Source organism: Chrysochloris asiatica, unplaced genomic scaffold (genome assembly GCF_000296735.1).
Source record: "Chrysochloris asiatica unplaced genomic scaffold, ChrAsi1.0 scaffold00072, whole genome shotgun sequence".
Lineage (NCBI taxonomy): Eukaryota > Metazoa > Chordata > Mammalia > Afrosoricida > Chrysochloridae > Chrysochloris > Chrysochloris asiatica.
Genome location: NW_006408590.1, coordinates 5,578,230 through 5,591,716, shown reverse-complemented (window position 1 = coordinate 5,591,716; position 13,487 = coordinate 5,578,230). Strand labels below are relative to the sequence as shown.

General features: G+C 38.0%; 1 pseudogene; it reads right to left on the bottom strand.

Moving 5' to 3' along the window:
• Window positions 1–6,695: 6,695 nt before the first annotated feature.
• Window positions 6,696–8,103, bottom strand: LOC102834961 (annotated as a pseudogene).
• Between the last annotated feature and the right edge of the window lie 5,384 nt (window positions 8,104–13,487).

Genomic DNA, 13,487 nt, shown 5'->3' with positions numbered 1-13,487 from the left:
AAAAAAAAATCACACTTTTTCTATAAGTCTCTGGGTGGTTTTTGCTCCCTAGCCACTGGAGGTGACCCCGTCCTCTGACCTCCGCCAAGACTGTGGGTCTGAGGCAGAGTCCCAATTGGTTCAGAAATCTCCTCATTCCTTCTTTCTTTCTTAGATTTCTCTGCTAGTAGGCCCCCTGAAACTATTTCCCCTTACTTTACATTGAATATAAAGCTCCGGGATTGTCCCAGCAAAACGTTTTTTCTGGCTTTTCTGCGCTTCCACCGAAGAGACTTTCCTGAGTCCGTTTTGCTTCCTCCACCCCTAAACCAGAAGTCCTCCTGACATCTATTTTTGTCTTTTCTTTTTTCCCTTTTTAATGATCTTTGTTTTTTCTATGTATCTCCCCTCCATATGTGTTGTTCTGCTCTTACTCATTTATCCAAATCAAATAAAAACATATGATTACAAAAAGACAATTATGAGGGAGTTTCAAAAAGTTCATGGAAAATCAGTTATTTTTAAATTTAATTTTCCATGAACTTTTTGAAGCCCTCTTACATAAGAATATTCATGAAAACTTTATTCAGAGTGACAAAAATTAAATACAGTTCAAATATCCACTAACAGAATGGATAAGGAAATTTGCCTAGATAAATCATTGCCATCTGAGTCAACTTTGACTCGTAAAGACCTTATAGGAAAAAGCAGAACTCTCCCCAAAGAGGCTGGCAGTGTGCTAAATCTTCCTCCTGCAGAGCAGCTGGTAGGTTCAAACCACTGACCTTTTGGTTAACAGCTGAACTCCTAATCACTGCAAGACCAGAATTCCTAATGCAAAAGGAGCTACCCCTCCATAAAAAGGAGTCACTGTTAATATACACAACAACGTAAGTGAATTTCATGGATGTGTTGAACAAAAGAAACCAGATACAAAAATGTAACTCCATTTATATGTTACATATTATGATGTTTGAAAATATCTTAAAATAAGCAAAGATAATATAAGGTAAATTATGATCAGAAAGGTGGTTGCCTCAGGGATATAGGAGTGATTGACTAGGAAGGGGCAGGAAAGAATTTTCTGGGAGACTGAAAATCTTATAATAGGGATGTAGTTATAGAGGCACTATCTGTCAAAATAATTCAACAAAGATTTTCATATTTCAATATGTGAAAATTTTACCACGCTGAACAAGAACTGAAAAAATTATACAATTTCACTAGGGTAATGGGAATTGGATGGAAATATAGATGATACAGGAGTCCTGGTGTGGCACCTGGTACGGCACCTTGACTTCAAGGTCAGTTTGAACCGCAAGGTCAGCAGTTCAAACTCTCCAGCCACTCCTCAGAAAATCTATAGAGGGTCGTTATGAGTCAGAACCAACCTGATGGCACTTAAACAACAATAAAAACATAGATGATATAATAATGGTAGTAGGTAAATTGTTGCAACTGGATATTTACATTGGAGCTTATTATATAGTTCTATTTACTTTAATATGCCTAAATTTTTCCTCTATAAAAATATTTTCATATAATCACGAAATATTTATACCAGCATCTAATATATGTTTTATGGTATATTAGATGTTAGCATATATACATATATGTATATATGCTAACATCTAATATACCAGCATCTAATAGGAGCTCTGGTAGCGTAGTGGTTAGAATCGGACTGTGAACCTTAAGGTCAGCGGTTCGAAACTATCAGCCGCTCTGCGGGAGAAAGATGAGGCTTTCTACTCCCGTAAAGATTTACACCCTCGGAAACCCTGTACAGGGTCGCTATGGGTCGGAACCGACTCGACGGCACTTAACAACAACAACAATAGAAGCTCTGGTAGCATAGTGGTTACGAATCGGGCTGTGAACCTTAAGGTCAGCAGTTCGAAACTACCAGCTGCTCCATGGGAGAAAGATGAGGCTTTCTACTCCCGTAAAGATTTATACCCTCGGAAACGCTGTACAGGGTCGCTATGGGTCGGAACTGACTCGACAGCACTTAATAACAACAACAATATATTCCAAGTACACAAGCTTTATAAGAATAATGTTTGGTATTTCCTCCAGTGCTCAGTTTCTCATGATTAATTTCTCATAGGAGTTGTTCTATGAATAATACTTTCAGAAGGAAAATTACTCCTTTATATATAATCAAAGTTTATAAAAGACTGGATAATTCAAAGATAGTCACAAATAATCAAACAAATCAGCAAATCAAGCAACTTTATTATGTAGACCATAGGGTAGCAAAGTATATTAAAGATTTCATATTATAGTATATGAAAACAATGAGGTCATTGAATTAAGTATTAATACAATGCTTGAATAAAGTCATTCAGAAATGTCTTAGTGTCAATCAACCCATCAGGTCCATCAGTATTTAAAACAAGAGATGCTGAATACCAGGAATTGATTGTACCTGTAAAAGAGGACCTGCAAAGTCAGGAGGATAACAGTGAGGTAACCGAGAAACTAACAACAAATAGAAATGTTGGAGAGACAAAGGGAGAGCGATCCAGAAGTTTCCCTCTGATGGAAGTATCCTTAGATACAAGAAGAGAAGAACCTTCCAGAATAAAATAGATGATAAAAAATAATAATGAAACTATGCTTTGGCACAATACCTATACTTCAGCTTCTATCAACTTATCAAATTTTTCTGTAAGTTTCATTTTTGTCATTGTCATAAGCACAGATATTCGAAGTCTAAATGATTGATGATAGAGGTTCTATTTCCTTCCTCATCCCAGTAACAAAGCTACTGCTTCTTATGGATATCCTGGCGTGGCACTGTAGGATAAGCAGTTGACTACAAAATTGGCTTGAACTGGAAGGTTGGCAGTTCAAATCCACCAGCCACTCCTCAGAAACCCTATACAGGGTCACTATGAGTCAGAACCAACTCGACGGCACTTAACAACAACATCACTAGTAGCATTGTACTTCATAAGTCTTGAACTATTCTTTTTGACAATGAATGCTGTGACAGCCCTCTTAAATTGTCATTCATGACACAGCAGACCATTCAATAATTTTATTCAAAAGGGCCCGTACCAGTCCATTTTAGCTCACTAATGTGTAGAACATTGAGATCTATTCTGAAGTTCTGACATTGTCAGTGATAATATTCATGTGCCTCAAAGACAACCAGCTAATATGACCATTAGGCAAATTTACCCACCAACCACTAATGCCAAAGAGGAGAAATTAAAGATTTTTAGCAACTCCTCCAGTCTGAAATTGATAAAACATGCAATGAAGATACATTGATAATTAATAGTGATTGAAATGCCAAAGTTGGAAACAAAGAATAAGGATCAGTAATGGAAAAATATGGCCTTGGTGACAGAAGCAACACCAGTGATTACATGTTAACATTTTGTCATAGCAATGTCTTCTTCATTGTAAATACCTTTTCCTCAACAACATAAATGACAATTATATACATACATAGATCTTTCCAGATGGCAGGAATCAAATTGACTCTATCTGTGGAAAGAGATGATGGAGCTTGATATCGTCTGCTCAAATAAAGCCAGGCCAGACTGCAAACTACCAATTGTTCAGCTGCAAATTCAAGTTGAAGATGAAGAAAATTAAAACAAGACCATGAGACTCAAAATATAACCCTGAGTATTTCTCACCCGAATTTAGAGATCATCTCAAGAATAGATTTCACTCACTGAACACTAATAGCAGAAAACCCACACTGAAGTTGTGGGGTGCCATCAAGAACCTCATACGTGAAGAAAATAGGTCATTGAAAAGACAGGAAAACAAGAAAAGACCAAAACAAATATCAGAAGAGACTCTGAAACTTGCTCTTGAATATAGACTAACTAAAGTGAAAGGTGGAGTCCTGGTGTGGCCCTGTGGGTTAATGTTCCAGACTGCAAAGCTGTTTGAACTGCAAAGTCAGCAGTTCAAGCTCAGCAATGTTCCTTGGAAATCCTATGCAGGGTTGCAATTGACTAAATGGCACTTAACAACAACAAAGCAAAAGGTAGAAATGAAAATTTTCAAAGGCAGCTTAACATGACAAAGTTAAGTATTATAGTAAAATGTGCAAAGACCTGAAGTTAAAAAATAAAAGGAGAGAAGACACTAAGCATTTCTCAAGTTGAAATAACTAAAGAAAAAAATCAAGCCTTGGGCTGCAATATAGAAGGATTCTATGAGGAAAATATTGACTAGTGCAGGATGCATCAAAAGAAAGTGGAAGGAATGAAAAGGATCACTGTACTAAAAAAAAAAAAAAACAAACTTGTGAATGTGCAGTCATTTCAGGAGGTTGCATATGATCAATAACTGATGGTATTGAAAGGAGAAGTTCAAGTTACATTAGCAACATTGGCAAAAACAAGGCTGCCTTGATCCAAAAAAAATGTTATCCAACAGAATTCAGGAATTATTGAACAACATCATTATTACATGCAAGTAAAATGTTGCTGAAGAGGCATGAAGTGACTGGCTTACAAGTTTTCAAGAGGAAGCTTAGTTTCAGATGGTGTGGGGGAAGGTAGAATATCCACTGAGTGGTTTCCAACCTGTCTAGATGGAGCTGGTGAAAGAAGATGGGGATAAGACTCTTATGGTTCAATAGTGAATAATTGTTATCAGGACTGATTGTAAATGTTGCAAATGTAAAGGTAGACATTTTGAATCAGAAGGAGGGAATTGGTTGATCTTGCAGTCCAGGAGTGGAGGAATCTGGGACCATCAGAGGAGAAGAATGGAGTGCTGGACCCTATCCAGAGAAGTAGCAATGCCAGAGATGGAGGCAGAGACGATGACATGGAGAGATGGAGTGGCTGGGGACTGTAGACTCAAGGAGCGAGAGGGGTTGTGTGCTGGCAGCTGGGAGGCAGGCTTGCAGGGTATGCCCTTTGGTTGTTTGAATGATTGTATATTCCTGAGTGCTTCAGTGTACATCCAAAAACAAAACAAAACAAAACAGAGGGAATGCTGTTGAATGATGATGCATGGAGAGGAGTGTAATCAATGCAATGAAACAAAATACGACAGGATGAATGTAAAGCTGATGTTCTCCCATGTAAACTATCACTCAATATGTTTTATTGACTATGCAAGATATTTAACTACATGGATTATAACAAATTATGGATAGCATTATGCAGAATGGGAATTTCAGAACCCTTAATTGTACTCATGAGGAACCTATACATAGACCAAGAAGCAGTTGTTTGAATAGAGCAAAGGGATACTGCTTGGTTTAGAAGTCAGGAGAAGTGTGTGTCAGGGTTGCATCCTTTCATCTTATTTTATCCATCCATATGCAGAGCAAATATTTTTGAAAAGCTGAACTGTGTGATGAAAATATAGCATCAAGGTTGGATGAAGACAAAATATGCAATATGCAGAAGACACACACAATCTTGCTTGCTGAAAGCAAGGACTTGAAGCACTATTGGTAAAGATTACAAACTACAGACTTCAATATGGATTGTACCTCAATATAAAGAAACAAAACTTCTCATAACTAGACCAATAAGCAACATCATTGAAGCAACAACATTGAAGTTGCCAAGGATTTCATTTTGCTTGGATCTATAATCAAAGTCCATGGAAGCAGCAGTCAAGAAATAAAATGACGTATTAAATTGGGCAAATCTGCTGCAAAGTATCTCTTTAGAGTTAAAAAGCAAAGACGTCTCTTTGAGGAGTAAGGTGCACCTGGCCCAAGTCATAGTATTTTCAATTACTTCATATGCTTGTGAAAGCTGGACAATGAATAAAGAAGACCAGAAAAAAAATGGATTTCTTTGAATTGTGTTGCCAAAGAACATTGAATTTACCAGAACAATGAATAAATCTGTCTTGGAAGAAGTACAGCCAGAATGCTTCTTAGAAGCGTGTATGATGAGAGTTTGAACATGTTTATCAGGAGGAACCCATCCCTGGAGAGGGACATGATGCTTGGTAGAAGGTCAGAAAAAGAGAAAGACCCTAAATGAAAAGGATTGACATAGTGCTGCAATGATGAGTTCAAACATAGCAATGATTGTGTGAACAACTCAAGACCAGATGCTGCTCCTTTCTATTGTACCTAGGGGTTGTTATGAGTTGAAACTATCCAATAACAACAACAGCAACAACACTTTAGTTTTTTTCTGTTATCTTGTTAATTTTTGTTTTTTAAGGCAAGGACGACTTTAGTTCATTTTTTTTTTTTTTTTAAGTCTACTGCAACAGAGTAGATAAAATTAGAACTCAGTCTGAGCTCAACTCTGCTGAAGCAAGGCAGCAGGGTTCTTAAGGGCTTTAGTGGGCTAGTGGGAAAATACTGGAAGATGTTGGGGGTGTTTATTGATGTAATGAGTGATTTATTGAATTTGCAGTCAGGGATGTTTGGCTCCAATTATGATTTTTTTCTGATTCAGCTACCTGAATTCCTCAAGGGATGAGGGAATAGAGGAGGTAGCTAAGGGATTCTCTGACTGGGCACCTGGAGCAGTGAAAGAGGTCTAAGGTCAAAAGGAAGGTTGTATAAAGTTTAATTAAGCAAAAGACAATGTAAAGGTCATCTTGGCCACAACATACCAAGGGAGTTTGTAGCTTTAATTAAGATAGAACCCATGTATACACTGTTTCTTGTTTACTTCATTTTTATGTTAATTTTAGATAAAACAATACAGAGACATGGTTACAATGAAAACTAATGCTAACATCTGTAGAATCAGACATTAAAGAAAACCATGAAAAATATATATGCAGACTTCCCTTTCCAGCATTCTCTGAGAACACTGCTCCTTTGAAGAGGGTTCATGAACTGTGTAATGCTTAACATTTTCATCTGTTGGTGTTAGCATTTTCTTGTCAGCCATATTCACCATGAGCCTGTAGCAAAACCAAAGAAGATCTGCTGTGAATCCTTTCAAGCACTGAGCATTCTGGAGTACATCTTTCATGGTATCAGTCAAATATAACCATACTTCTTGGTGAGTTCAAGTCTTGCTTCAGAAAATTTGCTAGGATCTGCCAGGTAACCACAGTGCCTAGCACTGATATAATGTGGTACCAGTGCTTTAGGTGGAAGCATCCGTTTGGGAATGGGTTTTCCCAGTAAAAAGAATGGGACAGGTTTGCACAAAATTTCTAGACTTTTGGGATCATAGAAGGCTGTAGTAAAAACACCACCATTTTCCTCAATTACAGCAGTGGCAAGTTCTAAAGTCAACTGCTCTTCAATATTAACTTTAGCCATGAAGGCTTTGGCACCCTTTTCTACCAGCTGGATCCCATAATCTAAGTGGTTGGATAGTCATACTTTTCCCATTGACAAGCTGGGTTAAGTCAATAAGCTGTGTAGGATCAACTGGACTCAAATCATTAACATACTATCGTCTACTAAAACTCAAAGGCTTGTGATAAAATAGTGAATAATTGTTATCAGGACTGCTTGTGAGGGTTGGAAATTTAAAGGTAGATGTTTTGTAGCAAGGAGGGGAGTGATTAACTTTTCAGCCTAGGAGCGGAGGTCCCTGGGACCATCAAGGGAGAAGAGCGGAGAGTGGGACCCTACTTAGAGAAGCAGTGATGCCTGAGATGAGGGCAGAGACAATGATATGGAGAGATGGAGCAGTTGGAGACTTTAGACACAGAGAAGGAAAGGGGCTGTGTGCTGATGACCGGGGAGCAGGCTTGTAGTATACACTCTTTGCTTGGTTGATGATGCATGGAAGGGATTGTAACCATAGCAATGGAACGATATACGATAGGATGAATATAAAACTAATGTTCTCCCATGTAAACTATCACATAATTCATAATAAAACATAAAAAAAAACAAAAAAACAAAAAAAAACTCAAATCTGATACCGGTGTCTCAAGTTGTGTCCTTCATTAAACCTGTATTTGGGGCTTCCGATATATAATGGAGTCTGACCTCTCTCAAAGCCCAGTCAAGGCCGGGTTCCTCTCTGCCTTTCTCCTTTATGAACTCTGTCACATTTTCTACCTCTCCTGCAGCCTCTTAGTCTTCTCTCTGGTTTCCTGGAGCAGAAGTTGTCTTCAAGTTGGCGATACTAATTTGCAGCAGGGCCCACAGTAGGTCCAGAGCCCCACTCTGCCTCCCTGCATGGAGCCAGTCATGACACAAAGTCTCTCTTTGTTTTTTAATGTTTTATTGTGAATTGAGTAAAAAGGTTTACAGACAGGATCACCAGTTTTACATTTAGCAAATCATACACTTTCTTTCATATAATGATTGCAAATCCCCTGTAAGCAAAAATAGTATCATACTTCCTTCATGTGATTTCTATTTGCATTTCACCTTCCATCCCTTCTCTACTTTGTCATTAGGTAAATAATGCCCTTTTGATTTTGAAAGGGCATTCCATCATTCATAATGAGCAAACCTTACTAGTGTTGTTGTCCCCCTTATGTAACTACTGCTTGGCTGAAAGTTGGACCATGAGAATGAATTCCTTTTTAGACTTGAAGGGTGGTTGAGGGCAGTAGTCTCAGGTTCCTCTAGTCTCTTTCTAATCAATAAGTCTGGTCTTTTTGTTTTGTTTTATAAATAATTTTGAGTTTTGTTCCATATATTCTGCTGCTCTATCTGGGACCTTCTAATGTGTTCCCTTTCAGAGTAGTTGGTGGTACTAGTCGGGCACCATCTAGTTCTTCTGCTCTCAGAGTCATGATAATTGATGTTCACATGTTCTATTAGTGCATTGTACTAATTGGTTCCAAGCCTCTAAAATTCTCATCATTCTTGTTTCTTGTGCACATGTAAAGTCAAATAGCTGCACCTTAGATAAAGCTACACTAAGAAGTCTCCACTCAAGCTCTACAATATGTTTTCTGTTAGATACTGTAATAAAAAATTAGATGCAACAAAGTCAGTTTAGTGCCAAGTAGCATGCTGATGTTTACCTGTGCTTTATAGACTATGCAAAGGGTTTCGTTTATGTGGACCATGACATGCTCTGGACAACATTGCAAAGTATGAGTATTCCGGAACACTTCATGGTGCTCATGAGGAATCTATACATGGACCAAGAGGCAGTTTTTTTTTAACAGAACATGGGAACACTGAACGGTTTCAAATTAAGAAACGTGTGCGACAGGGTTGTATTCTTTCACCATACTTATTCAACCTGTATGCTGAGCAAATAATCTGAGAAACTGAGTTCTATGAAGAAAAACATGGCAACAGGATTAGAGGAAGATTCATTAACAACCTGCAATATGCAGATGATGCAACCTTGCTTGCTGAAAGTGAAATGGATTTAAGACATTTATTGATGAAGATCAAAGAGCACAGCCTTCGGTATGGATTGCATCTCAAATGTAAAGAAAACAAAAATCTTCACCACTGAACCAATAAACAACATTCTTATCAAAGGAGAAAAGACTGAAGTTGTCAAGTTGTCATTCTTCTTGGATCAACTATCAACACTCACAGAAGCAGCAGTCAGTAAAGCAAAGGATGTATTGCATTCAGCAAATTTGCTGCACAAGGCCTTTTTAAAGAGTTGAAGAGCAAAGATGTCAGTTTGAGGACTAAGGTGCACCTGACCCAAGTCATGGTATTTTCAATAACCACATATGCATGTGAAAGCTGGACAGTAAATAAAGAAGACTGTAGAGGAATTGATGCTTTTTGAGTTATGGTGTTGGAGGAGAATATTGAAAGTGCCATGGGCTGACAAAAGAACCAATGAATCCATTTTGGAAGAAGTGCAGCCAGAATGCTCCCTGGAGGCCAAGATGGCCAAACTTCATCTCTCATACTTCGGACATATTGTCAGGAGGGACCAGTCACTAGAGAAGGATATCATGTTTGGTAAGGTGGAGGGTCAGAGAAAAAGAGGAAGACCTGTAACGAGATGGATTGGCCAAGTGGCATCATCGATGGACTCAAGCGTGGCAACAGTAGTGAGGTTGGCCCAGGATCAGGCAGTGTTTCGTTCTGCTGTGCATAAGGTCACTATGAGTCAGTATTAACTGGATGGAACCTAACAACAACAAGCATGTTGATACCAGAATGATCAGGCCAAAATTGCTGGAGAGGCTAAGAGATATACAAGTAACTTTAATATCATGATGATAAAAGAGCTAAGCTGTATGGAATAATTGGGATGTGCTGCTCATGAGCTTTTAAGATTCCAGATGCTACTCACCAAAGTAGGGTGTAGGACATTGCCTATATTTTGCCAGTTGAGTATGGTGTCCCCTGAGATGATGGTCCTGAGCTCCCAGTCCCAGCAATTCATTGCCTTAAGATGTTTGATAATACCAACTAAGTTTTATGCTCCACCATATTAAGTGATTCTTAATCTCAGCACCTTTCATTTTGTTGGGCTTCTTCCAAGACCCTGGGAAAGATCCTAGCAGTTGATTCAGATTTTGTTTTTGATTTTTTTTTTTACAGTTTCATTTCTTTTTCTTTAAAAAGAACTCAAAAATTTTTATAAGCTTCTGGATCCATAAAATCTGAATCTGATCTATCCTTTTTCACCTACTGCTCACTATTCCCAAGTTAACTTCATGGATCACATGAGCTGGACAAATTTGACCTCCATTTTTTTTTTTTGCAGAGATCTAGGCAGGTGACAAATGAGCAAAACAGAATGGGTAAGGATTAGGGCAATGCCTCAGACTCAGATCCAGGATGAAGTGAGCAACAGTCACTAAGCAACTGCTATTGTCATATACATTGAGCTCACTGTAACCAAATCTTCCATCTTTCTGTCTTTCTTTAAAATAGAAACTAGAAATAGGATGTCTATTTTCTAAAACATGCCTTGAACTCACTGGAATTTTAAATGTACACTGAAAACATTTTTAATATGCTGTTGAGCAAAACAAATCACTTCCATGGGTTATATTATGTCCTTGGGTTGCTAGCTAATAGCATTCGTTTGATAACATGTATTGTATTGGTTTTATAGCATCTATTTATATGCATAATTTGTAAAATGTATAACCTCTCTTTGTAAGTAACCTGATTCCTTCTATTACCAAAGTCAAAATTGAGAGAAACAAAAGGATAAAGCCACCCCGAGAAGTCTCTATTCAAGCTCTACAATAGGTTATTTATTAGATATTGTAATAAAAAGATTCAACAAAGTCAGTTTAGTGCCAACTACCATGCTGATACCAGAATGATCAGACCCATAGAGTTAGAAAGGGCAACAGATATATAACTAAAAATAATACCATGACCCACCACTACTTTGTCAGTTTGTCGTAATATGGTGGCTTGCATGTTACTGTAATTACAGAAGATATGAAATGGTATTTTAAATACCAGCAGGGTAACCCATGATGGATAGGTTTCAGATGAGCTTGCAGATGAAACACAGACTAGGAAGGAGAGACTGACTACTTTTGAATATTTAGTCACTGAAACCTTATGAATAGCAGTACAACACTGTCAGATATCATGGTTTACTATGCCAGGAATGACAAATTGAATAAGAATGACCTCACATTCATCATCACAAAGAGCATATCAAGATTAGTCTTGAAGTACAATGCTGTCTGTGATAGGATAATATCCATACGCCTATAAAAAACACTAGTTGATACCAATATTATTCAAATTTATGCACCAACCACTAAAGTCAGTGAAGAAGAAATTGAAAAATTCTACCAGCTTCTTCAGAGTCCTGGTGTGGCTCTGTGGGTTAATGTGCCAGACTGCAAACCCTTTGAACTGCAAGGTCAGTGGTTCAAGTTCACCAGCTGCTCCTCGGAAACCCTATACAGGGTCGTTATGGGTTGGAACCGACTTGACAGCACTCAAAAACAACACTAACTTCTTCAGTCTGAGATTGCTCAAGCATGCAATCAAGATGTATTGATAGTTACTGGCAATCGGAATGCAAATGGAGGAAACAAAGAGAAAGGATCAGTAGATGGAAAATATGGCCTTGGTAATAAAAATGAGGCTGGAGATCACATAATAGAGTTTTGCAAGACCAATGACTTCTTCAATGCAAATACTTTTTATAAACAATGTAAAAGACGACTATAAACATGGACCTCACTAGATGGAATACACAGACATGAAACTGATTATATCTGTGGAAAGAGATGGTGGAAAAGCTCCATGTCACCAGCCAAAATAAGGTCAGGGGCAAACTGTGGAACAGACCATAAGTTGCTCATACACAAGAGGTGTAGGATGACATCAAAAATGTCACACAGGAAAAAAGTGAAAGGTCATTGATGAGACAGGAGAGAAGGAAAAGACCAAAATAGAGGTCAGAAGAGACTCTGACTGGCTTTCCCAGCATAGAGATACTAAAGCAAATAGAAGAAGTGAGGGGGTACAAGAGCAGGATAGAAAATTTCAAAGGTCAGCTCGAGAAGACAAAGTCAAATATTATAATAAACTGCAAAGGCCTGGAGTTAGAAAACCAAAAGGGAAGAACACATGCAGCATTTATCAAGTTGAGGTAACTGAAGAAAAAGATTCAAACTTTGATTTGCATATTGAAGGATCCTTTGGGCAAAATATTGAATGATGCAGAAAGCATCAAAAGAAGATGGAAAGAATACAGAGTCACTGTACCAAAAAGTAATGGTTGGTGTTCAACAATTTCAAGAGGTAGCATATGATCAAGAGCCAATGGTACTTAAGGAAGAAGTCCAAGATGTATTGAAGGCATTGGCAAAGAACAAGGCTCTGGAAATTCATAAAATACAGATTGAAATATTTCAACAAACCGATGAAGCACTGGAGGCACTCATCTATGTCAAGAAATTTGGAAGACAGCTACCTGGCCAACTGAGTAGAAGAGATTCATATCTGTGCCCATTCCAAAGAAGGGTGAAACAACAAAATGTGGAAATCATTGGACAATATCATTAATATCTCACACTAATATAATTTCGCTAAAGATAATTCAAAAACTGCTGCAAACATACATTGGCAGAGAACTCAGTGTTGCCAGCAGTTCATGCTGGATCCAGATGAGGATGTAAAACAATGGATATCATTGCTGAGGCCAGATGGATCTTGGATGAAAGCAGGGAATACCAGAAAGATGTTTACCTGTGCTTTATCGACTATGCAAAGGCTGTCATGTGTGGATCATGACAAGCTATAGGCAACATTGTGAAGAATGAGTAGTCTGAAACAATTAATTGTGCTCATGAAACCTGTACATAGACCACAAGGCAGTTGTTTGACCAGAACAAGGGAACACTGAATGGTTTAAAATAAGGAAAGTTGTGCACCAGGGTTGTGTTCTTTCACCATACTTATTCATTCTGTATTCTGATCAAATAAACCGAGAAGCTGAATTACATGAAGAAAAATATGGCATCAGGGTTGGAGGTAGACTAACAACCTGAGATATACAAATGATACAACATTGCTTGCTGAAAATGAAGAGGGCTTAAAATACTTATTGATGAAGATCAAAGACCACAGCTTTCGCTATGGGTTGCACTGGATCAATAAACAACAACCATATAAATGGAGAAAAGATTGAAATTGTCAAAGGCTTCTTTTTGCT